This window comes from Anopheles funestus (assembly GCF_943734845.2).
Source record: "Anopheles funestus chromosome X unlocalized genomic scaffold, idAnoFuneDA-416_04 X_unloc_26, whole genome shotgun sequence".
NCBI classification, from domain to species: Eukaryota; Metazoa; Arthropoda; class Insecta; order Diptera; family Culicidae; genus Anopheles; species Anopheles funestus.
In genome coordinates, this window is record NW_026045150.1 from 296,454 (window position 1) to 322,550 (window position 26,097).

The 26,097-nt window shown below is 36.9% G+C and overlaps 1 protein-coding gene across 1 annotated transcript in view; it reads left to right on the plus strand.

Moving 5' to 3' along the window:
• Window positions 1-658: 658 nt before the first annotated feature.
• LOC125773265 (uncharacterized) overlaps window positions 659-26,097 on the plus strand; it is a 41,825-nt gene continuing 16,386 nt past the window's right edge. Inside the window, exons 1-5 of the mRNA XM_049444315.1 lie at window positions 659-1,158; window positions 4,937-5,314; window positions 10,740-11,495; window positions 12,252-12,817; window positions 13,007-13,384. The gene's annotated coding sequence lies outside the window, so the exon portion shown is untranslated. The remainder of the gene's footprint in view (window positions 1,159-4,936; window positions 5,315-10,739; window positions 11,496-12,251; window positions 12,818-13,006; window positions 13,385-26,097) is intronic.

The following is a 26,097-nucleotide window of genomic DNA, read 5'->3' on the forward strand; positions in this document are numbered from 1 at the left end:
TGTCTGTGGAAAAAGTTATTTGAGGTACAAAGACTTAACATTTTCTCAATTTTTTTAGAAAAATTCCTCATTTTGCCACTTTGGATGCTTATAACTCGGTCAGTTTCCAATGGATCTTCAATTGTAGCACATATTTGGATAGATCTGGTCATTAGCTACCAAAAGTTATTCTACGCCGATGTGCTAAGTTGTCTGTGGAAAAAGTTATTTGAGGTACAAAGACTTAACATTTTCCCAATTTTTCTAAAAAAATTCCTCATTTTGCCACTTTGGATGCTTATAACTCGGTCAGTTTCCAATGGATCTTCAATTGTAGCACATATTTGGATAGATCTGGTCATTAGCTACCAAAAGTTATTCTACGCCGATGTGCTAAGTTGTCTGTTGAAAAAGTTATTCGAGGTACAAAGACTTAACATTTTCTCAACTTTTCCAAAAAAATTCCTCATTTTGCCACTTTGGATGCTTATAACTCGGTCAGTTTCCAATGGATCTTCAATTGTAGCACATATTTGGATAGATCTGGTCATTAGCTACCAAAAGTTATTCTACGCCGATGTGCTAAGTTGTCTGTGGAAAAAGTTATTCGAGGTACAAAGACTTAACATTTTCTCAACTTTTCCAAAAAAATTCCTCATTTTGCCACTTTGGATGCTTATAACTCGGTCAGTTTCCAATGGATCTTCAATTGTAGCACATATTTGGATAGATCTGGTCATTAGCTACCAAAAGTTATTCTACGCCGATGTGCTAAGTTGTCTGTGGAAAAAGTGATTCGAGGTACAAAGACTTAACATTTTCTCAATTTTTCTAAAAAAATTCCTCATTTTGCCACTTTGGATGCTTATAACTCGGTCAGTTTCCAATGGATCTTCAATTGTAGCACATATTTGGATAGATCTGGTCATTAGCTACCAAAAGTTATTCTACGCCGATGTGCTAAGTTGTCTGTGGAAAAAGTTATTTGAGGTACAAAGACTTAACATTTTCTCAACTTTTCCAAAAAAATTCCTCATTTTGCCACTTTGGATGCTTATAACTCGGACAGTTTCCAATGGATCTTCAATTGTAGCACATATTTGGATAGATCTGGTCATTAGCTACCAAAAGTTATTCTACGCCGATGTGCTAAGTTGTCTGTGGAAAAAGTGATTCGAGGTACAAAGACTTAACATTTTCTCAATTTTTCCAAAAAAATTCCTCATTTTGCCACTTTGGATGCTTATAACTCGGTCAGTTTCCAATGGATCTTCAATTGTAGCACATATTTGGATAGATCTGGTCATTAGCTACCAAAAGTTATTCTACGCCGATGTGCTAAGTTGTCTGTGGAAAAAGTTATTCGAGGTACAAAGACTTAACATTTTCTCAACTTTTCCAAAAAAATTCCTCATTTTGCCACTTTGGATGCTTATAACTCGGTCAGTTTCCAATGGATCTTCAATTGTAGCACATATTTGGATAGATCTGGTCATTAGCTACCAAAAGTTATTCTACGCCGATGTGCTAAGTTGTCTGTGGAAAAAGTTATTCGAGGTACAAAGACTTAACATTTTCTCAACTTTTCCAAAAAAATTCCTCATTTTGCCACTTTGGATGCTTATAACTCGGTCAGTTTCCAATGGATCTTCAATTGTAGCACATATTTGGATAGATCTGGTCATTAGCTACCAAAAGTTATTCTACGCCGATGTGCTAAGTTGTCTGTGGAAAAAGTTATTTGAGGTACAAAGACTTAACATTTTCTCAACTTTTCCAAAAAATTCCTCATTTTGCGAATTTGGATCCTTATAACTCGGTCAGTTTCCAATGGATCTTCAATTGTAGCACATATTTGGATAGATCTGGTCATTAGCTACCAAAAGTTATTCTACGCCGATGTGCTAAGTTGTCTGTGGAAAAAGTTATTCGAGGTACAAAGACTTAACATTTTCTCAACTTTTCCAAAAAAATTCCTCATTTTGCCACTTTGGATGCTTATAACTCGGTCAGTTTCCAATGGATCTTCAATTGTAGCACATATTTGGATAGATCTGGTCATTAGCTACCAAAAGTTATTCTACGCCGATGTGCTAAGTTGTCTGTGGAAAAAGTTATTCGAGGTACAAAGACTTAACATTTTCTCAACTTTTCCAAAAAAATTCCTCATTTTGCCACTTTGGATGCTTATAACTCGGTCAGTTTCCAATGGATCTTCAATTGTAGCACATATTTGGATAGATCTGGTCATTAGCTACCAAAAGTTATTCTACGCCGATGTGCTAAGTTGTCTGTGGAAAAAGTTATTTGAGGTACAAAGACTTAACATTTTCTCAACTTTTCCAAAAAATTCCTCATTTTGCGAATTTGGATCCTTATAACTCGGTCAGTTTCCAATGGATCTTCAATTGTAGCACATATTTGGATAGATCTGGTCATTAGCTACCAAAAGTTATTCTACGCCGATGTGCTAAGTTGTCTGTGGAAAAAGTTATTCGAGGTACAAAGACTTAACATTTTCTCAACTTTTCCAAAAAAATTCCTCATTTTGCCACTTTGGATGCTTATAACTCGGTCAGTTTCCAATGGATCTTCAATTGTAGCACATATTTGGATAGATCTGGTCATTAGCTACCAAAAGTTATTCTACGCCGATGTGCTAAGTTGTCTGTGGAAAAAGTTATTCGAGGTACAAAGACTTAACATTTTCTCAACTTTTCCAAAAAATTCCTCATTTTGCCACTTTGGATGCTTATAACTCGGTCAGTTTCCAATGGATCTTCAATTGTAGCACATATTTGGATAGATCTGGTCATTAGCTACCAAAAGTTATTCTACGCCGATGTGCTAAGTTGTCTGTGGAAAAAGTTATTCGAGGTACAAAGACTTAACATTTTCTCAACTTTTCCAAAAAAAATTCCTCATTTTGCCACTTTGGATGCTTATAACTCGGTCAGTTTCCAATGGATCTTCAATTGTAGCACATATTTGGATAGATCTGGTCATTAGCTACCAAAAGTTATTCTACGCCGATGTGCTAAGTTGTCTGTGGAAAAAGTTATTCGAGGTACAAAGACTTAACATTTTCTCAACTTTTCCAAAAAAATTCCTCATTTTGCCACTTTGGATGCTTATAACTCGGTCAGTTTCCAATGGATCTTCAATTGTAGCACATATTTGGATAGATCTGGTCATTAGCTACCAAAAGTTATTCTACGCCGATGTGCTAAGTTGTCTGTGGAAAAAGTTATTCGAGGTACAAAGACTTAACATTTTCTCAACTTTTCCAAAAAATTCCTCATTTTGCCACTTTGGATGCTTATAACTCGGACAGTTTCCAATGGATCTTCAATTGTAGCACATATTTGGATAGATCTGGTCATTAGCTACCAAAAGTTATTCTACGCCGATGTGCTAAGTTGTCTGTGGAAAAAGTTATTTGAGGTACAAAGACTTAACATTTTCTCAATTTTTCTAAAAAAATTCCTCATTTTGCCACTTTGGATGCTTATAACTCGGTCAGTTTCCAATGGATCTTCAACTGTAGCACATATTTGGATAGATCTGGTCATTAGCTACCAAAAGTTATTCTACGCCGATGTGCTAAGTTGTCTGTGGAAAAAGTTATTCGAGGTACAAAGACTTAACATTTTCTCAACTTTTCCAAAAAAATTCCTCATTTTGCCACTTTGGATGCTTATAACTCGGACAGTTTCCAATGGATCTTCAATTGTAGCACATATTTGGATAGATCTGGTCATTAGCTACCAAAAGTTATTCTACGCCGATGTGCTAAGTTGTCTGTGGAAAAAGTTATTCGAGGTACAAAGACTTAACATTTTCTCAACTTTTCCAAAAAAAATTCCTCATTTTGCCACTTTGGATGCTTATAACTCGGTCAGTTTCCAATGGATCTTCAACTGTAGCACATATTTGGATAGATCTGGTCATTAGCTACCAAAAGTTATTCTACGCCGATGTGCTAAGTTGTCTGTGGAAAAAGTTATTCGAGGTACAAAGACTTAACATTTTCTCAACTTTTCCAAAAAAATTCCTCATTTTGCCACTTTGGATGCTTATAACTCGGTCAGTTTCCAATGGATCTTCAATTGTAGCACATATTTGGATAGATCTGGTCATTAGCTACCAAAAGTTATTCTACGCCGATGTGCTAAGTTGTCTGTGGAAAAAGTTATTTGAGGTACAAAGACTTAACATTTTCTCAATTTTTTTAGAAAAATTCCTCATTTTGCCACTTTGGATGCTTATAACTCGGTCAGTTTCCAATGGATCTTCAATTGTAGCACATATTTGGATAGATCTGGTCATTAGCTACCAAAAGTTATTCTACGCCGATGTGCTAAGTTGTCTGTGGAAAAAGTTATTTGAGGTACAAAGACTTAACATTTTCTCAATTTTTCTAAAAAAATTCCTCATTTTGCCACTTTGGATGCTTATAACTCGGTCAGTTTCCAATGGATCTTCAATTGTAGCACATATTTGGATAGATCTGGTCATTAGCTACCAAAAGTTATTCTACGCCGATGTGCTAAGTTGTCTGTTGAAAAAGTTATTCGAGGTACAAAGACTTAACATTTTCTCAACTTTTCCAAAAAAATTCCTCATTTTGCCACTTTGGATGCTTATAACTCGGTCAGTTTCCAATGGATCTTCAATTGTAGCACATATTTGGATAGATCTGGTCATTAGCTACCAAAAGTTATTCTACGCCGATGTGCTAAGTTGTCTGTGGAAAAAGTTATTCGAGGTACAAAGACTTAACATTTTCTCAACTTTTCCAAAAAAATTCCTCATTTTGCCACTTTGGATGCTTATAACTCGGTCAGTTTCCAATGGATCTTCAATTGTAGCACATATTTGGATAGATCTGGTCATTAGCTACCAAAAGTTATTCTACGCCGATGTGCTAAGTTGTCTGTGGAAAAAGGGATTCGAGGTACAAAGACTTAACATTTTCTCAATTTTTCTAAAAAAATTCCTCATTTTGCCACTTTGGATGCTTATAACTCGGTCAGTTTCCAATGGATCTTCAATTGTAGCACATATTTGGATAGATCTGGTCATTAGCTACCAAAAGTTATTCTACGCCGATGTGCTAAGTTGTCTGTGGAAAAAGTTATTTGAGGTACAAAGACTTAACATTTTCTCAACTTTTCCAAAAAAATTCCTCATTTTGCCACTTTGGATGCTTATAACTCGGACAGTTTCCAATAGATCTTCAATTGTAGCACATATTTGGATAGATCTGGTCATTAGCTACCAAAAGTTATTCTACGCCGATGTGCTAAGTTGTCTGTGGAAAAAGTGATTCGAGGTACAAAGACTTAACATTTTCTCAATTTTTCCAAAAAAATTCCTCATTTTGCCACTTTGGATGCTTATAACTCGGTCAGTTTCCAATGGATCTTCAATTGTAGCACATATTTGGATAGATCTGGTCATTAGCTACCAAAAGTTATTCTACGCCGATGTGCTAAGTTGTCTGTGGAAAAAGTTATTCGAGGTACAAAGACTTAACATTTTCTCAACTTTTCCAAAAAAATTCCTCATTTTGCCACTTTGGATGCTTATAACTCGGTCAGTTTCCAATGGATCTTCAATTGTAGCACATATTTGGATAGATCTGGTCATTAGCTACCAAAAGTTATTCTACGCCGATGTGCTAAGTTGTCTGTGGAAAAAGTTATTCGAGGTACAAAGACTTAACATTTTCTCAACTTTTCCAAAAAATTCCTCATTTTGCCACTTTGGATGCTTATAACTCGGTCAGTTTCCAATGGATCTTCAATTGTAGCACATATTTGGATAGATCTGGTCATTAGCTACCAAAAGTTATTCTACGCCGATGTGCTAAGTTGTCTGTGGAAAAAGTTATTTGAGGTACAAAGACTTAACATTTTCTCAACTTTTCCAAAAAAATTCCTCATTTTGCCACTTTGGATGCTTATAACTCGGACAGTTTCCAATGGATCTTCAATTGTAGCACATATTTGGATAGATCTGGTCATTAGCTACCAAAAGTTATTCTACGCCGATGTGCTAAGTTGTCTGTGGAAAAAGTTATGCGAGGTACAAAGACTTAACATTTTCTCAACTTTTCCAAAAAAATTCCTCATTTTGCCACTTTGGATGCTTATAACTCGGTCAGTTTCCAATGGATCTTCAATTGTAGCACATATTTGGATAGATCTGGTCATTAGCTACCAAAAGTTATTCTACGCCGATGTGCTAAGTTGTCTGTGGAAAAAGTTATTCGAGGTACAAAGACTTAACATTTTCTCAACTTTTCCAAAAAAATTCCTCATTTTGCCACTTTGGATGCTTATAACTCGGTCAGTTTCCAATGGATCTTCAATTGTAGCACATATTTGGATAGATCTGGTCATTAGCTACCAAAAGTTATTCTACGCCGATGTGCTAAGTTGTCTGTGGAAAAAGTGATTCGAGGTACAAAGACTTAACATTTTCTCAACTTTTCCAAAAAAATTCCTCATTTTGCCACTTTGGATGCTTATAACTCGGTCAGTTTCCAATGGATCTTCAATTGTAGCACATATTTGGAAAGATCTGCTCATCAGCTACCAAAAGTTATTCTACGCCGATGTGCTAAGTTGTCTGTGGAAAAAGTTATTCGAAAAAGTAGCTTCTAATACTTTGAATGGCTTATACGAATTGCCTACCTTCAGGCTGATTTCTCGCGATTCGCATTTCAATTTCTATTTTTGACTATATCTCAGTCATTTACCGACCGATTTTGGATTTTCTTTGTGATTTGGATAGATCTCGATAAATGCAAGCTAAAAGTCTTCCACGACCATGTGCTCCGATGTCGGGCAAAAAAGTTATTCGCGACCTAAACTTTTTCTTTCACCTGCCATAACTCGGTCAATTTTCAACATTTTCTCGATCTTTCTTCAGAATTAGATGCGTCTCGTGACGCGCTACAAAAAGTTGTTCCACGACCATGCGCTCCGATGCCGGGCAAAAAAGTTATTCGCGGTACAAAGTTTGGTGCACCAACTGTTGTTTTCCATACAAAATGTTCACATTTGCAACTATTCTTCGATGTAACTCGGTGAATTTTCAACATTTTTCCAAAATTTCTTCTGTTTTAGTTACATCTCGTGAAATTCTACCAAAAAGTATTCTACACCCATGTGCTCAGACGTAGGGCACAAAAGTTATTCGCGAAAAACCTCTATTTCAACCTATTTCAACCCCGTTCAACCCCGGTGCCACGTTTCAACCTATTTTTGCCCATATCTCAGTCATTTACCGACCGATTTTGGATTTTCTTTGTGATTTGGATAGATCTCGACAAATGCAAGCTAAAAGTCTTCCACGACCATGTGCTCCGATGTGGGGCAAAAAAGTTATTCGCGACCTAAACTTTTTCTTTCACCTGCCATAACTCGGTCAATTTTCAACATTTTCTCGATTTTTCTTCAGAATTAGATGCGTCTTGTGACGCGCTACAAAAAGTTGTTCCACGACCATGCGCTCCGATGCCGGGCAAAAAAGTTATTCGCGGTACAAAGTTTGGTGCACCAACTGTTGTTTTCCATACAAAATGTTCACATTTGCACCTATTCTTCGATGTAACTCGGTGAATTTTCAACATTTTTCCAAAATTTCTTCTGTTTTAGTTACATCTCGTGAAATTCTACCAAAAAGTATTCTACACCCATGTGCTCAGACGTAGGGCACAAAAGTTATTCGCGAAAAACCTCTATTTCAACCTATTTCAACCCCGTTCAACCCCGGTGCCACGTTTCAACCTATTTTTGCCCATATCTCAGTCATTTACCGACCGATTTTGGATTTTCTTTGTGATTTGGATAGATCTCGATAAATGCAAGCTAAAAGTCTTCCACGACCATGTGCTCCGATGTCGGGCAAAAAAGTTATTCGCGACCTAAACTTTTTCTTTCACCTGCCATAACTCGGTCAATTTTCAACATTTTCTCGATCTTTCTTCAGAATTAGATGCGTCTTGTGACGCGCTACAAAAAGTTGTTCCACGACCATGCGCTCCGATGCCGGGCAAAAAAGTTATTCGCGGTACAAAGTTTGGTGCACCAAGTGTTGTTTTCCATACAAAATGTTCACATTTGCACCTATTCTTCGATGTAACTCGGTGAATTTTCAACATTTTTCCAAAATTTCTTCTGTTTTAGTTACATCTCGTGAAATTCTACCAAAAAGTATTCTACACCCATGTGCTCAGACGTAGGGCACAAAAGTTATTCGCGAAAAACCTCTATTTCAACCTATTTCAACCCCGTTCAACCCCGGTGCCACGTTTCAACCTATTTTTGCCCATATCTCAGTCATTTACCGACCGATTTTGGATTTTCTTTGTGATTTGGATAGATCTCGACAAATGCAAGCTAAAAGTCTTCCACGACCATGTGCTCCGATGTCGGGCAAAAAAGTTATTCGCGACCTAAACTTTTTCTTTCACCTGCCATAACTCGGTCAATTTTCAACATTTTCTCGATCTTTCTTCAGAATTAGATGCGTCTTGTGACGCGCTACAAAAAGTTGTTCCACGACCATGCGCTCCGATGCCGGGCAAAAAAGTTATTCGCGGTACAAAGTTTGGTGCACCAAGTGTTGTCTTCCATGCAAAATGTTCACATTTGTACCTATTCTTCGATGTAACTCGGTGAATTTTCAACATTTTTCCAAAATTTCTTCTGTTTTAGTTACATCTCGTGAAATTCTACCAAAAAGTATTCTACACCCATGTGCTCAGACGTAGGGCACAAAAGTTATTCGCGAAAAACCTCTATTTCAACCTATTTCAACCCCGTTCAACCCCGGTGCCACGTTTCAACCTATTTTTGCCCATATCTCAGTCATTTACCGACCGATTTTGGATTTTCTTTGTGATTTGGATAGATCTCGACAAATGCAAGCTAAAAGTCTTCCACGACCATGTGCTCCGATGTCGGGCAAAAAAGTTATTCGCGACCTAAACTTTTTCTTTCACCTGCCATAACTCGGTCAATTTTCAACATTTTCTCGATTTTTCTTCAGAATTAGATGCGTCTTGTGACGCGCTACAAAAAGTTGTTCCACGACCATGCGCTCCGATGCCGGGCAAAAAAGTTATTCGCGGTACAAAGTTTGGTGCACCAACTGTTGTTTTCCATACAAAATGTTCACATTTGCACCTATTCTTCGATGTAACTCGGTGAATTTTCAACATTTTTCCAAAATTTCTTCTGTTTTAGTTACATCTCGTGAAATTCTACCAAAAAGTATTCTACACCCATGTGCTCAGACGTAGGGCACAAAAGTTATTCGCGAAAAACCTCTATTTCAACCTATTTCAACCCCGTTCAACCCCGGTGCCACGTTTCAACCTATTTTTGCCCATATCTCAGTCATTTACCGACCGATTTTGGATTTTCTTTGTGATTTGGATAGATCTCGATAAATGCAAGCTAAAAGTCTTCCACGACCATGTGCTCCGATGTCGGGCAAAAAAGTTATTCGCGACCTAAACTTTTTCTTTCACCTGCCATAACTCGGTCAATTTTCAACATTTTCTCGATCTTTCTTCAGAATTAGATGCGTCTCGTGACGCGCTACAAAAAGTTGTTCCACGACCATGCGCTCCGATGCCGGGCAAAAAAGTTATTCGCGGTACAAAGTTTGGTGCACCAAGTGTTGTCTTCCATACAAAATGTTCAATGTACGGGTACCCGACTCTAGTAAAAAAGTGAAATTTTTTACTAGTTACCAACTTTTGCAAATTATCATCGGATATCACTTTTCATGGTCTATAGTAAGTTCTTATCACGTTTTAGTAGTTTTTGAAAAAAAAATTTTTTTGAACTTTTCAAAATTTTGCAAAACCAAAACTTTTTAGGCGGTTTTTTGTATGGAGCGTTACTAGTCTCGGGGTCACTTTTTGACCAAAAAACCACTATATATCATTCGAAAGGTAATTTCAAGGGCTACAAAAAATTGTTCTACGGCACCCCCCTCCGACGTCTAGTATTCGAGTTATTGGCCAAAAACCATCACTTGAGCGATTTTTCGTTCAGGGTACCCGACTCTAGTAAAAAAGTGAAATTTTTCTCGATTGACCAAGTGTTGCAAATGACCATCGGATTTCACTTTTTATGGTCTATAGTGAGTTCTGATCACGATTTGGTACTTTTTGAAAAAAATTTTTTGACGCACTTTTCAAAATTTTGCAAAACCAAAACTTTTTAGGCGGTTTTGTGTATGGAGCGTTACTAGTCTCGGGGTCACTGTTTGACCAAAAAACCACTATATATCATTCGAAAGGTAATTTCAAGGGCTACAAAAAATTGTTCTACGGCACCCCCCTCCGACGTCTAGTATTCGAGTTATTGAGGAAAAACAGTTTATAGTTAATTTTTCACTCGATTTTTCACCATGTATCGCACATTACTCCGGTTCTATACATTGGATCGTCTATCTTTAAGATTTTATGGGTAGTTCCAACTGTTTGCTACATTTCATCCGTACATCACAAAGCGATTCAATGTCTGTGCTAGAAGTTATTAGAGGGATAAAAAGAATTACCCTTGGCTTTGCCCCGTAAAATTTTACCCATTTTGCCACTTTGGATCCTTATAACTCGGTCAGTTTCCAATGGATCTTCAATTGTAGCACATATTTGGATAGATCTGGTCATTAGCTACCAAAAGTTATTCTACGCCGATGTGCTAAGTTGTCTGTGGAAAAAGTTATTCGAGGTACAAAGACTTAACATTTTCTCAACTTTTCCAAAAAATTCCTCATTTTGCCACTTTGGATGCTTATAACTCGGTCAGTTTCCAATGGATCTTCAATTGTAGCACATATTTGGATAGATCTGGTCATTAGCTACCAAAAGTTATTCTACGCCGATGTGCTAAGTTGTCTGTGGAAAAAGTTATTCGAGGTACAAAGACTTAACATTTTCTCAACTTTTCCAAAAAAAAATCCTCATTTTGCCACTTTGGATGCTTATAACTCGGTCAGTTTCCAATGGATCTTCAATTGTAGCACATATTTGGATAGATCTGGTCATTAGCTACCAAAAGTTATTCTACGCCGATGTGCTAAGTTGTCTGTGGAAAAAGTGATTCGAGGTACAAAGACTTAACATTTTCTCAACTTTTCCAAAAAAATTCCTCATTTTGCCGCTTTGGATGCTTATAACTCGGTCAGTTTTCAATGGATCTTCAATTGTAACACAGATTTGGATAGATCTGGTCATTAGCTACCAAAAGTTATTCTACGCCGATGTGCTAAGTTGTCTGTGGAAAAAGTTATTCGAGGTACAAAGACTTAACATTTTCTCAACTTTTCAAAAAAAAATCCTCATTTTGCCACTTTGGATGCTTATAACTCGGTCAGTTTCCAATGGATCTTCAATTGTAGCACATATTTGGATAGATCTGGTCATTAGCTACCAAAAGTTATTCTACGCCGATGTGCTAAGTTGTCTGTGGAAAAAGTGATTCGAGGTACAAAGACTTAACATTTTCTCAATTTTTCCAAAAAAATTCCTCATTTTGCCACTTTGGATGCTTATAACTCGGTCAGTTTCCAATGGATCTTCAATTGTAACACAGATTTGGAAAGATCTGCTCATCAGCTACCAAAAGTTATTCTACGCCGATGTGCTAAGTTGTCTGTGGAAAAAGTTATTCGAGGTACAAAGACTTAACATTTTCTCAACTTTTCCAAAAAAATTCCTCATTTTGCCACTTTGGATGCTTATAACTCGGTCAGTTTCCAATGGATCTTCAATTGTAGCACATATTTGGATAGATCTGGTCATTAGCTACCAAAAGTTATTCTACGCCGATGTGCTAAGTTGTCTGTGGAAAAAGTTATTTGAGGTACAAAGACTTAACATTTTCTCAATTTTTCCAAAAAAATTCCTCATTTTGCCACTTTGGATGCTTATAACTCGGTCAGTTTCCAATGGATCTTCAATTGTAACACAGATTTGGAAAGATCTGCTCATCAGCTACCAAAAGTTATTCTACGCCGATGTGCTAAGTTGTCTGTGGAAAAAGTTATTCGAGGTACAAAGACTTAACATTTTCTCAACTTTTCCAAAAAAAATCCTCATTTTGCCACTTTGGATGCTTATAACTCGGTCAGTTTCCAATGGATCTTCAATTGTAGCACATATTTGGATAGATCTGGTCATTAGCTACCAAAAGTTATTCTACGCCGATGTGCTAAGTTGTCTGTGGAAAAAGTTATTTGAGGTACAAAGACTTAACATTTTCTCAATTTTTCTAAAAAAATTCCTCATTTTGCCACTTTGGATGCTTATAACTCGGTCAGTTTCCAATGGATCTTCAATTGTAGCACATATTTGGATAGATCTGGTCATTAGCTACCAAAAGTTATTCTACGCCGATGTGCTAAGTTGTCTGTGGAAAAAGTTATTCGAGGTACAAAGACTTAACATTTTCTCAACTTTTCCAAAAAATTCCTCATTTTGCCACTTTGGATGCTTATAACTCGGTCAGTTTCCAATGGATCTTCAATTGTAGCACATATTTGGATAGATCTGGTCATTAGGTACCAAAAGTTATTCTACGCCGATGTGCTAAGTTGTCTGTGGAAAAAGTTATTTGAGGTACAAAGACTTAACATTTTCTCAACTTTTCCAAAAAAATTCCTCATTTTGCCACTTTGGATGCTTATAACTCGGTCAGTTTCCAATGGATCTTCAATTGTAACACAGATTTGGAAAGATCTGCTCATCAGCTACCAAAAGTTATTCTACGCCGATGTGCTAAGTTGTCTGTGGAAAAAGTTATTCGAGGTACAAAGACTTAACATTTTCTCAACTTTTCCAAAAAAATTCCTCATTTTGCCACTTTGGATGCTTATAACTCGGTAAGTTACCAATGGATCTTCAATTGTAACACAGATTTAGAAAGATCTGCTCATCAGCTACCAAAAGTTATTCTACGCCGATGTGCTAAGTTGTCTGTGGAAAAAGTTATTCGAGGTACAAAGACCTAAAATTTTCTCAATTTTTCCTAAAAAATTCCTCATTTTGCCACTTTGGATGCTTATAACTCGGTCAGTTTCCAATGGATCTTCAATTGTAGCACATATTTGGATAGATCTTGTCATTAGCTACCAAAAGTTATTCTACGCCGATGTGCTAAGTTGTCTGTGGAAAAAGTTATTCGAGGTACAAAGACTTAACATTTTCTCAATTTTTCCTAAAAAATTCCTCATTTTGCCACTTTGGATGCTTATAACTCGGTCAGTTTCCAATGGATCTTCAATTGTAGCACATATTTGGATAGATCTGGTCATTAGCTACCAAAAGTTATTCTACGCCGATGTGCTAAGTTGTCTGTGAAAAAAGTTATTCGAGGTACAAAGACTTAACATTTTCTCAACTTTTCCAAAAAAATTCCTCATTTTGCCACTTTGGATGCTTATAACTCGGTCAGTTTCCAATGGATCTTCAATTGTAGCACATATTTGGATAGATCTGGTCATTAGCTACCAAAAGTTATTCTACGCCGATGTGCTAAGTTGTCTGTGGAAAAAGTTATTCGAGGTACAAAGACTTAACATTTTCTCAACTTTTCCAAAAAAATTCCTCATTCTGCCACTTTGGATGCTTATAACTCGGTCAGTTTCCAATGGATCTTCAATTGTAGCACATATTTGGATAGATCTGGTCATTAGCTACCAAAAGTTATTCTACGCCGATGTGCTAAGTTGTCTTTGGAAAAAGTTATTTGAGGTACAAAGACTTAACATTTTCTCAACTTTTCCAAAAAAATTCCTCATTTTGCCACTTTGGATGCTTATAACTCGGACAGTTTCCAATGGATCTTCAATTGTAGCACATATTTGGATAGATCTGGTCATTAGCTACCAAAAGTTATTCTACGCCGATGTGCTAAGTTGTCTGTGGAAAAAGTTATTTGAGGTACAAAGACTTAACATTTTCTCAATTTTTCTAAAAAAATTCCTCATTTTGCCACTTTGGATGCTTATAACTCGGTCAGTTTCCAATGGATCTTCAATTGTAGCACATATTTGGATAGATCTGGTCATTAGCTACCAAAAGTTATTCTACGCCGATGTGCTAAGTTGTCTGTGGAAAAAGTTATTCGAGGTACAAAGACTTAACATTTTCTCAACTTTTCCAAAAAATTCCTCATTTTGCCACTTTGGATGCTTATAACTCGGTCAGTTTCCAATGGATCTTCAATTGTAGCACATATTTGGATAGATCTGGTCATTAGGTACCAAAAGTTATTCTACGCCGATGTGCTAAGTTGTCTGTGGAAAAAGTTATTTGAGGTACAAAGACTTAACATTTTCTCAACTTTTCCAAAAAAATTCCTCATTTTGCCACTTTGGATGCTTATAACTCGGTCAGTTTCCAATGGATCTTCAATTGTAGCACATATTTGGATAGATCTGGTCATTAGCTACCAAAAGTTATTCTACGCCGATGTGCTAAGTTGTCTGTGGAAAAAGTTATTTGAGGTACAAAGACTTAACATTTTCTCAACTTTTCCAAAAAAATTCCTCATTTTGCCACTTTGGATGCTTATAACTCGGTCAGTTTCCAATGGATCTTCAATTGTAGCACATATTTGGATAGATCTGGTCATTAGCTACCAAAAGTTATTCTACGCCGATGTGCTAAGTTGTCTGTGGAAAAAGTTATTCGAGGTACAAAGACTTAACATTTTCTCAATTTTTCCAAAAAAATTCCTCATTTTGCCACTTTGGATGCTTATAACTCGGTCAGTTTCCAATGGATCTTCAATTGTAGCACATATTTGGATAGATCTGGTCATTAGCTACCAAAAGTTATTCTACGCCGATGTGCTAAGTTGTCTGTGGAAAAAGTTATTTGAGGTACAAAGACTTAACATTTTCTCAACTTTTCCAAAAAAATTCCTCATTTTGCCACTTTGGATGCTTATAACTCGGACAGTTTCCAATGGATCTTCAATTGTAGCACATATTTGGATAGATCTGGTCATTAGCTACCAAAAGTTATTCTACGCCGATGTGCTAAGTTGTCTGTGGAAAAAGTTATTTGAGGTACAAAGACTTAACATTTTCCCAATTTTTCTAAAAAAATTCCTCATTTTGCCACTTTGGATGCTTATAACTCGGTCAGTTTCCAATGGATCTTCAATTGTAGCACATATTTGGATAGATCTGGTCATTAGCTACCAAAAGTTTTTCTACGCCGATGTGCTAAGTTGTCTGTGGAAAAAGTTATTCGAGGTACAAAGACTTAACATTTTCTCAACTTTTCCAAAAAATTCCTCATTTTGCCACTTTGGATGCTTATAACTCGGTCAGTTTCCAATGGATCTTCAATTGTAGCACATATTTGGATAGATCTGGTCATTAGCTACCAAAAGTTATTCTACGCCGATGTGCTAAGTTGTCTGTGGAAAAAGTTATTTGAGGTACAAAGACTTAACATTTTCTCAACTTTTCCAAAAAAATTCCTCATTTTGCCACTTTGGATGCTTATAACTCGGACAGTTTCCAATGGATCTTCAATTGTAGCACATATTTGGATAGACCTGGTCATTAGCTACCAAAAGTTATTCTACGCCGATGTGCTAAGTTGTCTGTGGAAAAAGTTATTCGAGGTACAAAGACTTAACATTTTCTCAACTTTTCCAAAAAAATTCCTCACTTTGCCACTTTGGATGCTTATAACTCGGTCAGTTTCCAATGGATCTTCAATTGTAGCACATATTTGGATAGATCTGGTCATTAGCTACCAAAAGTTATTCTACGCCGATGTGCTAAGTTGTCTGTGGAAAAAGTTATTTGAGGTACAAAGACTTAACATTTTCTCAACTTTTCCAAAAAAATTCCTCATTTTGCCACTTTGGATGCTTATAACTCGGTCAGTTTCCAATGGATCTTCAATTGTAGCACATATTTGGATAGATCTGGTCATTAGCTACCAAAAGTTATTCTACGCCGATGTGCTAAGTTGTCTGTGGAAAAAGTTATTCGAGGTACAAAGACTTAACATTTTATCAACTTTTCCAAAAAAAATTCCTCATTTTGCCACTTTGGATGCTTATAACTCGGTCAGTTTCCAATGGATCTTCAATTGTAGCACATATTTGGATAGATCTGGTCATTAGCTACCAAAAGTTATTCTACGCCGATGTGCTAAGTTGTCTGTGGAAAAAGTTATTCGAGGTACAAAGACTTAACATTTTCTCAACTTTTCCAAAAAAAATTCCTCATTTTGCCACTTTGGATGCTTATAACTCGGTCAGTTTCCAATGGATCTTCAATTGTAGCACATATTTGGATAGATCTGGTCATTAGCTACCAAAAGTTATTCTACGCCGATGTGCTAAGTTGTCTGTGGAAAAAGTTATTCGAGGTACAAAGACTTAACATTTTCTCAACTTTTCCAAAAAAATTCCTCATTTTGCCACTTTGGATGCTTATAACTCGGTCAGTTTCCAATGGATCTTCAATTGTAGCACATATTTAGATAGATCTGGTCATTAGCTACCAAAAGTTATTCTACGCCGATGTGCTAAATTGTCTGTGGAAAAAGTTATTCGAGGTACAAAGACTTAACATTTTCTCAACTTTTCCAAAAAAATTCCTCATTTTGCCACTTTGGATGCTTATAACTCGGTCAGTTTCCAATGGATCTTCAATTGTAGCACATATTTGGATAGATCTGGTCATTAGCTACCAAAAGTTATTCTACGCCGATGTGCTAAGTTGTCTGTGGAAAAAGTTATTCGAGGTACAAAGACTTAACATTTTCTCAACTTTTCCAAAAAAATTCCTCATTTTGCCACTTTGGATGCTTATAACTCGGTCAGTTTCCAATGGATCTTCAATTGTAGCACATATTTGGATAGATCTGGTCATTAGCTACCAAAAGTTATTCTACGCCGATGTGCTAAGTTGTCTGTGGAAAAAGTTATTCGAGGTACAAAGACTTAACATTTTCTCAACTTTTCCAAAAAAATTCCTCATTTTGCCACTTTGGATGCTTATAACTCGGTCAGTTTCCAATGGATCTCCAATTGTAGCACATATTTGGATAGATCTGGTCATAAGCTACCAAAAGTTATTCAACGCCGATGTGCTAAGTTGTCGGTGGAAAAAGTTATTCGAGGTACAAAGACTTAACATTTTCTCAACTTTTCCAAAAAAATTCCTCATTTTGCCACTTTGGATGCTTATAACTCGGTCAGTTTCCAATGGATCTTCAATTGTAGCACATATTTGGATAGATCTGGTCATTAGCTACCAAAAGTTATTCTACGCCGATGTGCTAAGTTGTCTGTGGAAAAAGTTATTCGAGGTACAAAGACTTAACATTTTCTCAACTTTTCCAAAAAAATTCCTCATTTTGCCACTTTGGATGCTTATAACTCGGTCAGTTTCCAATGGATCTTCAATTGTAGCACATATTTGGATAGATCTGGTCATTAGCTACCAAAAGTTATTCTACGCCGATGTGCTAAGTTGTCTGTGGAAAAAGTTATTCGAGGTACAAAGACTTAACATTTTCTCAACTTTTCCAAAAAAATTCCTCATTTTGCCACTTTGGATGCTTATAACTCGGTCAGTTTCCAATGGATCTTCAATTGTAGCACATATTTGGATAGATCTGGTCATTAGCTACCAAAAGTTATTCTACGCCGATGTGCTAAGTTGTCTGTGGAAAAAGTTATTCGAGGTACAAAGACTTAACATTTTCTCAACTTTTCCAAAAAAATTCCTCATTTTGCCACTTTGGATGCTTATAACTCGGTCAGTTTCCAATGGATCTTCAATTGTAGCACATATTTGGATAGATCTGGTCATTAGCTACCAAAAGTTATTCTACGCCGATGTGCTAAGTTGTCTGTGGAAAAAGTTATTTGAGGTACAAAGACTTAACATTTTCTCAACTTTTCCAAAAAAAATCCTCATTTTGCCACTTTGGATGCTTATAACTCGGTCAGTTTCCAATGGATCTTCAATTGTAGCACATATTTGGATAGATCTGGTCATTAGCTACCAAAAGTTATTCTACGCCGATGTGCTAAGTTGTCTGTGGAAAAAGTTATTCGAGGTACAAAGACTTAAAATTTTCTCAATTTTTCCTAAAAAATTCCTCATTTTGCCGCTTTGGATGCTTATAACTCGGTCAGTTTTCAATGGATCTTCAATTGTAACACAGATTTGGATAGATCTGGTCATTAGCTACCAAAAGTTATTCTACGCCGATGTGCTAAGTTGTCTGTGGAAAAAGTTATTCGAGGTACAAAGACTTAACATTTTCTCAACTTTTCCAAAAAAAATCCTCATTTTGCCACTTTGGATGCTTATAACTCGGTCAGTTTCCAATGGATCTTCAATTGTAGCACATATTTGGATAGATCTGGTCATTAGCTACTAAAAGTTATTCTACGCCGATGTGCTAAGTTGTTTGTGGAAAAAGTTATTCGAGGTACAAATACTTAACATTTTCTCAACTTTTCCAAAAAAATTCCTCATTTTGCCACTTTGGATGCTTATAACTCGGTCAGTTTTCAATGGATCTTCAATTGTAACACATATTTGGATAGATCTGGTCATTAGCTACCAAAAGTTATTCTACGCCGATGTGCTAAGTTGTCTGTGGAAAAAGTTATTCGAGGTACAAAGACTTAAAATTTTCTCAACTTTTCCAAAAAAAATCCTCATTTTGCCACTTTGGATGCTTATAACTCGGTCAGTTTCCAATGGATCTTCAATTGTAGCACATATTTGGATAGATCTGGTCATTAGCTACCAAAAGTTATTCTACGCCGATGTGCTAAGTTGTCTGTGGAAAAAGTTATTCGAGGTACAAAGACTTTACATTTTCTCAACTTTTCCAAAAAAATTCCTCATTTTGCCACTTTGGATGCTTATAACTCGGTCAGTTTCCAATGGATCTTCAATTGTAGCACATATTTGGATAGATCTGGTAATTAGCTACCAAAAGTTATTCTACGCCGATGTGCTAAGTTGTTTGTGGAAAAAGTTATTCGAGGTACAAATACTTAACATTTTCTCAACTTTTCCAAAAAAATTCCTCATTTTGCCACTTTGGATGCTTATAACTCGGTCAGTTTCCAATGGATCTTCAATTGTAGCACATATTTGGATAGATCTGGTCATTAGCTACCAAAAGTTATTCTACACCGATGTGCTAAGTTGTCTGTGGAAAAAGTTATTCGAGGTACAAAGACTTAACATTTTATCAACTTTTCCAAAAAAATTCCTCATTTTGCCACTTTGGATGCTTATAACTCGGTCAGTTTCCGATGGATCTTCAATTGTAGCACATATTTGGATAGATCTGGTCATTAGCTACCAAAAGTTATTCTACGCCGATGTGCTAAGTTGTCTGTGGAAAAAGTTATTCGAGGTACAAAGACTTAACATTTTCTCAACTTTTCCAAAAAAAATCCTCATTTTGCCACTTTGGATGCTTATAACTCGGTCAGTTTCCAATGGATCTTCAATTGTAGCACAGATTTGGAAAGATCTGCTCATCAGCTACCAAAAGTTATTCTTCGCCGATGTGCTAAGTTGTCTGTGGAAAAAGTTATTCGAGGTACAAAGACCTAAAATTTTCTCAATTTTTCCTAAAAAATTCCTCATTTTGCCACTTTGGATGCTTATAACTCGGTCAGTTTCCAATGGATCTTCAATTGTAGCACATATTTGGATAGATCTGGTCATTAGCTACCAAAAGTTATTCTACGCCGATGTGCTAAGTTGTCTGTGGAAAAAGTTATTCGAGGTACAAAGACTTAACATTTTCTCAACTTTTCCAAAAAAATTCCTCATTTTGCCACTTTGGATGCTTATAACTCGGTCAGTTTCCAATGGATCTTCAATTGTAGCACATATTTGGATAGATCTGGTCATTAGCTACCAAAAGTTATTCTACGCCGATGTGCTAAGTTGTCTGTGGAAAAAGTTATTCGAGGTACAAAGACTTAACATTTTCTCAACTTTTCCAAAAAAAAATCCTCATTTTGCCACTTTGGATGCTTATAACTCGGTCAGTTTCCAATGGATCTTCAATTGTAATACAGATTTGGAAAGATCTGCTCATCAGCTACCAAAAGTTATTCTACGCCGATGTGCTAAGTTGTCTGTGGAAAAAGTTATTCGAGGTACAAAGACCTAAAATTTTCTCAATTTTTCCTAAAAAATTCCTCATTTTGCCACTTTGGATGCTTATAACTCGGTCAGTTTCCAATGGATCTTCAATTGTAGCGCATATTTGGATAGATCTGGTCATTAGCTACCAAAAGTTATTCTACGCCGATGTGCTAAGTTGTCTGTGGAAAAAGTTATTCGAGGTACAAAGACTTAACATTTTCTCAACTTTTCCAAAAAAAATCCTCATTTTGCCACTTTGGATGCTTATAACTCGGTCAGTTTCCAATGGATCTTCAATTGTAGCACATATTTGGATAGATCTGGTCATTAGCTACCAAAAGTTATTCTACGCCGATGTGCTAAGTTGTCTGTGGAAAAAGTTATTCGAGGTACAAAGACTTAACATTTTCTCAACTTTTCCAAAAAAATTCCTCATTTTGCCACTTTGGATGCTTATAACTCGGTCAGTTTCCAATGGATCTTCAATTGTAGCACATATTTGGATAGATCTGGTCATTAGCTACCAAAAGTTATTCTACGCCGATGTGCTAAGTTGTCTGTGGAAAAAGTTATTCGAGGTACAAAGACTTAACATTTTCTCAACTTTTCCAAAAAAATTCCTCATTTTGCCACTTTGGATGCTTATAACTCGGTCAGTTTCCAATGGATCTTCAATTGTAGCGCATATTTGGATAGATCTGGTCATTAGCTACCAAAAGTTATTCTACGCCGATGTGCTAAGTTGTCTGTGGAAAAAGTTATTCGAGGTACAAAGACTTAACATTTTCTCAACTTTTCCAAAAAAAATCCTCATTTTGCCACTTTGGATGCTTATAACTCGGTCAGTTTCCAATGGATCTTCAATTGTAGCACATATTTGGATAGATCTGGTCATTAGCTACCAAAAGTTATTCTACGCCGATGTGCTAAGTTGTCTGTGGAAAAAGTTATTCGAGGTACAAAGACTTAACATTTTCTCAACTTTTCCAAAAAAATTCCTCATTTTGCCACTTTGGATGCTTATAACTCGGTCAGTTTCCAATGGATCTTCTATTGTAGCACATATTTGGATAGATCTGGTCATTAGCTACCAAAAGTTATTCTACGCCGATGTGCTAAGTTGTCTGTGGAAAAAGTTATTCGAAAATGTAGATTCTAATACATTGAATGGCTTATACGAATTGCCTACCTTCAGGCTGATTTCTCGCGATTCGCATTTACACTTCTATTTTTGCCCATATCTCAGTCATTTACCGACCGATTTTGGATTTTCTTTGTGATTTGGATAGATCTCGATAAATGCAAGCTAAAAGTCTTCCACGACCATGTGCTCCGATGTCGGGCAAAAAAGTTATTCGCGACCTAAACTTTTTCTTTCACCTGCCATAACTCGGTCAATTTTCAACATTTTCACGATCTTTCTTCAGAATTAGATGCGTCTCGTGACGCGCTACAAAAAGTTGTTCCACGACCATGCGCTCCGATGCCGGGCAAAAAAGTTATTCGCGGTACAAAGTTTGGTGCACCAAGTGTTGTTTTCCATACAAAATGTTCACATTTGCACCTATTCTTCGATGTAACTCGGTGAATTTTCAACATTTTTCCAAAATTTCTTCTGTTTTAGTTACATCTCGTGAAATTCTACCAAAAAGTATTCTACACCCATGTGCTCAGACGTAGGGCACAAAAGTTATTCGCGAAAAACCTGTTTTATGTACCGATTTGTGTCCACCGAGTAAGGTGCCTATTTCAACCCCGTTCAACCCCGGTGCCACGTTTCAACCTATTTTTGCCCATATCTCAGTCATTTACCGACCGATTTTGGATTTTCTTTGTGATTTGGATAGATCTCGACAAATGCAAGCTAAAAGTCTTCCACGACCATGTGCTCCGATGTCGGGCAAAAAAGTTATTCGCGACCTAAGCTTTTTCTTTCACCTGCCATAACTCGGTCAATTTTCAACATTTTCTCGATCTTTCTTCAGAATTAGATGCGTCTTGTGACGCGCTACAAAAAGTTGTTCCACGACCATGCGCTCCGATGCCGGGCAAAAAAGTTATTCGCGGTACAAAGTTTGGTGCACCAAGTGTTGTTTTCCATACAAAATGTTCACATTTGCACCTATTCTTCGATGTAACTCGGTGAATTTTCAACATTTTTCCAAAATTTCTTCTGTTTTAGTTACATCTCGTGAAATTCTACCAAAAAGTATTCTACACCCATGTGCTCAGACGTAGGGCACAAAAGTTATTCGCGAAAAACCTGTTTTATGTACCGATTTGTGTCCACCGAGTAAGGTGCCTATTTCAACCCCGTTCAACCCCGGTGCCACGTTTCAACCTATTTTTGCCCATATCTCAGTCATTTACCGACCGATTTTGGATTTTCTTTGTGATTTGGATAGATCTCGACAAATGCAAGCTAAAAGTCTTCCACGACCATGTGCTCCGATGTCGGGCAAAAAAGTTATTCGCGACCTAAGCTTTTTCTTTCACCTGCCATAACTCGGTCAATTTTCAACATTTTCTCGATCTTTCTTCAGAATTAGATGCGTCTTGTGACGCGCTACAAAAAGTTGTTCCACGACCATGCGCTCCGATGCCGGGCAAAAAAGTTATTCGCGGTACAAAGTTTGGTGCACCAAGTGTTGTTTTCCATACAAAATGTTCACATTTGCACCTATTCTTCGATGTAACTCGGTGAATTTTCAACATTTTTCCAAAATTTCTTCTGTTTTAGTTACATCTCGTGAAATTCTACCAAAAAGTATTCTACACCCATGTGCTCAGACGTAGGGCACAAAAGTTATTCGCGAAAAACCTGTTTTATGTACCGATTTGTGTCCACCGAGTAAGGTGCCTATTTCAACCCCGTTCAACCCCGGTGCCACGTTTCAACCTATTTTTGCCCATATCTCAGTCATTTACCGACCGATTTTGGATTTTCTTTGTGATTTGGATAGATCTCGACAAATGCAAGCTAAAAGTCTTCCACGACCATGTGCTCCGATGTCGGGCAAAAAAGTTATTCGCGACCTAAGCTTTTTCTTTCACCTGCCATAACTCGGTCAATTTTCAACATTTTCTCGATCTTTCTTCAGAATTAGATGCGTCTCGTGACGCGCTACAAAAAGTTGTTCCACGACAATGCGCTCCGATGCCGGGCAAAAAAGTTATTCACGGTACAAAGTTTGGTGCACCAAGTGTTGTCTTCCATACAAAATGTTCAATGTACGGGTACCCGACTCTAGTAAAAAAGTGAAATTTTTTACTAGTTACCAACTTTTGCAAATTATCATCGGATATCACTTTTCATGGTCTATAGTAAGTTCTTATCACGTTTTAGTAGTTTTTGAAAAAAAAATTTTTTTGACGCACTTTTCAAAATTTTGCAAAACCAAAACTTTTTAGGCGGTTTTGTGTATGGAGGGTTACTAGTCTCGGGGTCACTTTTTGACCAAAAAACCACTATATATCATTCGAAAGGTAATTTCAAGGGCTACAAAAAATTGTTCTACGGCACCCCCCTCCGACGTCTAGTATTCGAGTTATTGAGGAAAAACAGTTTATAGTTAATTTTTCACTCGATTTTTCACCATGTATCGCACATTACTCCGGTTCTATACATTGGATCGTCTATCTTTAAGATTTTATGGGTAGTTCCAACTGTTTGCTACATTTCATCCGTACATCACAAAGCGATTCAATGTCTGTGCTAGAAGTTATTAGAGGGATAAAAAAAATTACCCTTGGCTTTGCCCCGTAAAATTTTACCCATTTTGCCACTTTGGATCCTTATAACTCGGTCAGTTTCCAATGGATCTTCAATTGTAGTACATATTTGGATAGATCTGGTCATTAGCTACCAAAAGTTATTCTACGCCGATGTGCTAAGTTGTCTGTGGAAAAAGTTATTCGAGGTACAAAGACTTAACATTTTCTCAACTTTTCCAAAAAAAATTCCTAATTTTGCCACTTTGGATGCTTATAACTCGGTCAGTTTCCAATGGATCTTCAATTGTAGCACATATTTGGAAAGATCTGCTCATCAGCTACCAAAAGTTATTCTACGCCGATGTGCTAAGTTGTCTGTGGAAAAAGTTATTCGAAAAAGTAGCTTCTAATACTTTGAATGGCTTATACGAATTGCCTACCTTCAGGCTGATTTCTCGCGATTCGCATTTCAATTTCTATTTTTGACTATATCTCAGTCATTTACCGACCGATTTTGGATTTTCTTTGTGATTTGGATAGATCTCGATAAATGCAAGCTAAAAGTCTTCCACGACCATGTGCTCCGATGTCGGGCAAAAAAGTTATTCGCGACCTAAACTTTTTCTTTCACCTGCCATAACTCGGTCAATTTTCAACATTTTCTCGATCTTTCTTCAGAATTAGATGCGTCTCGTGACGCGCTACAAAAAGTTGTTCCACGACCATGCGCTCCGATGCCGGGCAAAAGAGTTATTCGCGGTACAAAGTTTGGTGCACCAAGTGTTGTCTTCCATACAAAATGTTCAATGTACGGGTACCCGACTCTAGTAAAAAAGTGAACTTTTTTACTAGTTACCAACTTTTGCAAATTATCATCGGATATCACTTTTCATGGTCTATAGTAAGTTCTTATCACGTTTTAGTAGTTTTTGAAAAAAAAATTTTTTTGAACTTTTCAAAATTTTGCAAAACCAAAACTTTTTAGGCGGTTTTTTGTATGGAGCGTTACTAGTCTCGGGGTCACTTTTTGACCAAAAAACCACTATATATCATTCGAAAGGTAATTTCAAGGGCTACAAAAAATTGTTCTACGGCACCCCCCTCCGACGTCTAGTATTCGAGTTATTGGCCAAAAACCATCACTTGAGCGATTTTTCGTTCAGGGTACCCGACTCTAGTAAAAAAGTGAAATTTTTCTCGATTGACCAAGTGTTGCAAATGACCATCGGATTTCACTTTTTATGGTCTATAGTGAGTTCTGATCACGATTTGGCACTTTTTGAAAAAATTTTTTTGACGCACTTTTCAAAATTTTGCAAAACCAAAACTTTTTAGGCGGTTTTGTGTATGGAGGGTTACTAGTCTCGGGGTCACTGTTTGACCAAAAAACCACTATATATCATTCGAAAGGTAATTTCAAGGGCTACAAAAAATTGTTCTACGGCACCCCCCTCCGACGTCTAGTATTCGAGTTATTGGCCAAAAACCGCAACTATAGCGGTTTTTCGTACAGGGTACCCGACTCTAGTAAAAAAGTGAAATTTTTCTCGATTGACCAAGTGTTGCAAATGATCATCGGATTTCACTTTTTATGGTCTATAGTGAGTTCTGATCACGATTTGGTACTTTTTGAAAAAAATTTTTTGACGCACTTTTCAAAATTTTGCAAAACCAAAACTTTTTAGGCGGTTTTGTGTATGGAGGGTTACTAGTCTCGGGGTCACTTTTTGACCAAAAAACCACTATATATCATTCGAAAGGTAATTTCAAGGGCTACAAAAAATTGTTCTACGGCACCCCCCTCCGACGTCTAGTATTCGAGTTATTGAGGAAAAACAGTTTATAGTTAATTTTTCACTCGATTTTTCACCATGTATCGCACATTACTCCGGTTCTATACATTGGATCGTCTATCTTTAAGATTTTATGGGTAGTTCCAACTGTTTGCTACATTTCATCCGTACATCACAAAGCGATTCAATGTCTGTGCTAGAAGTTATTAGAGGGATAAAAAAAATTACCCTTGGCTTTGCCCCGTAAAATTTTACCCATTTTGCCACTTTGGATCCTTATAACTCGGTCAGTTTCCAATGGATCTTCAATTGTAGCACATATTTGGATAGATCTGGTCATTAGCTACCAAAAGTTATTCTACGCCGATGTGCTAAGTTGTCTGTGGAAAAAGTTATTCGAGGTACAAAGACT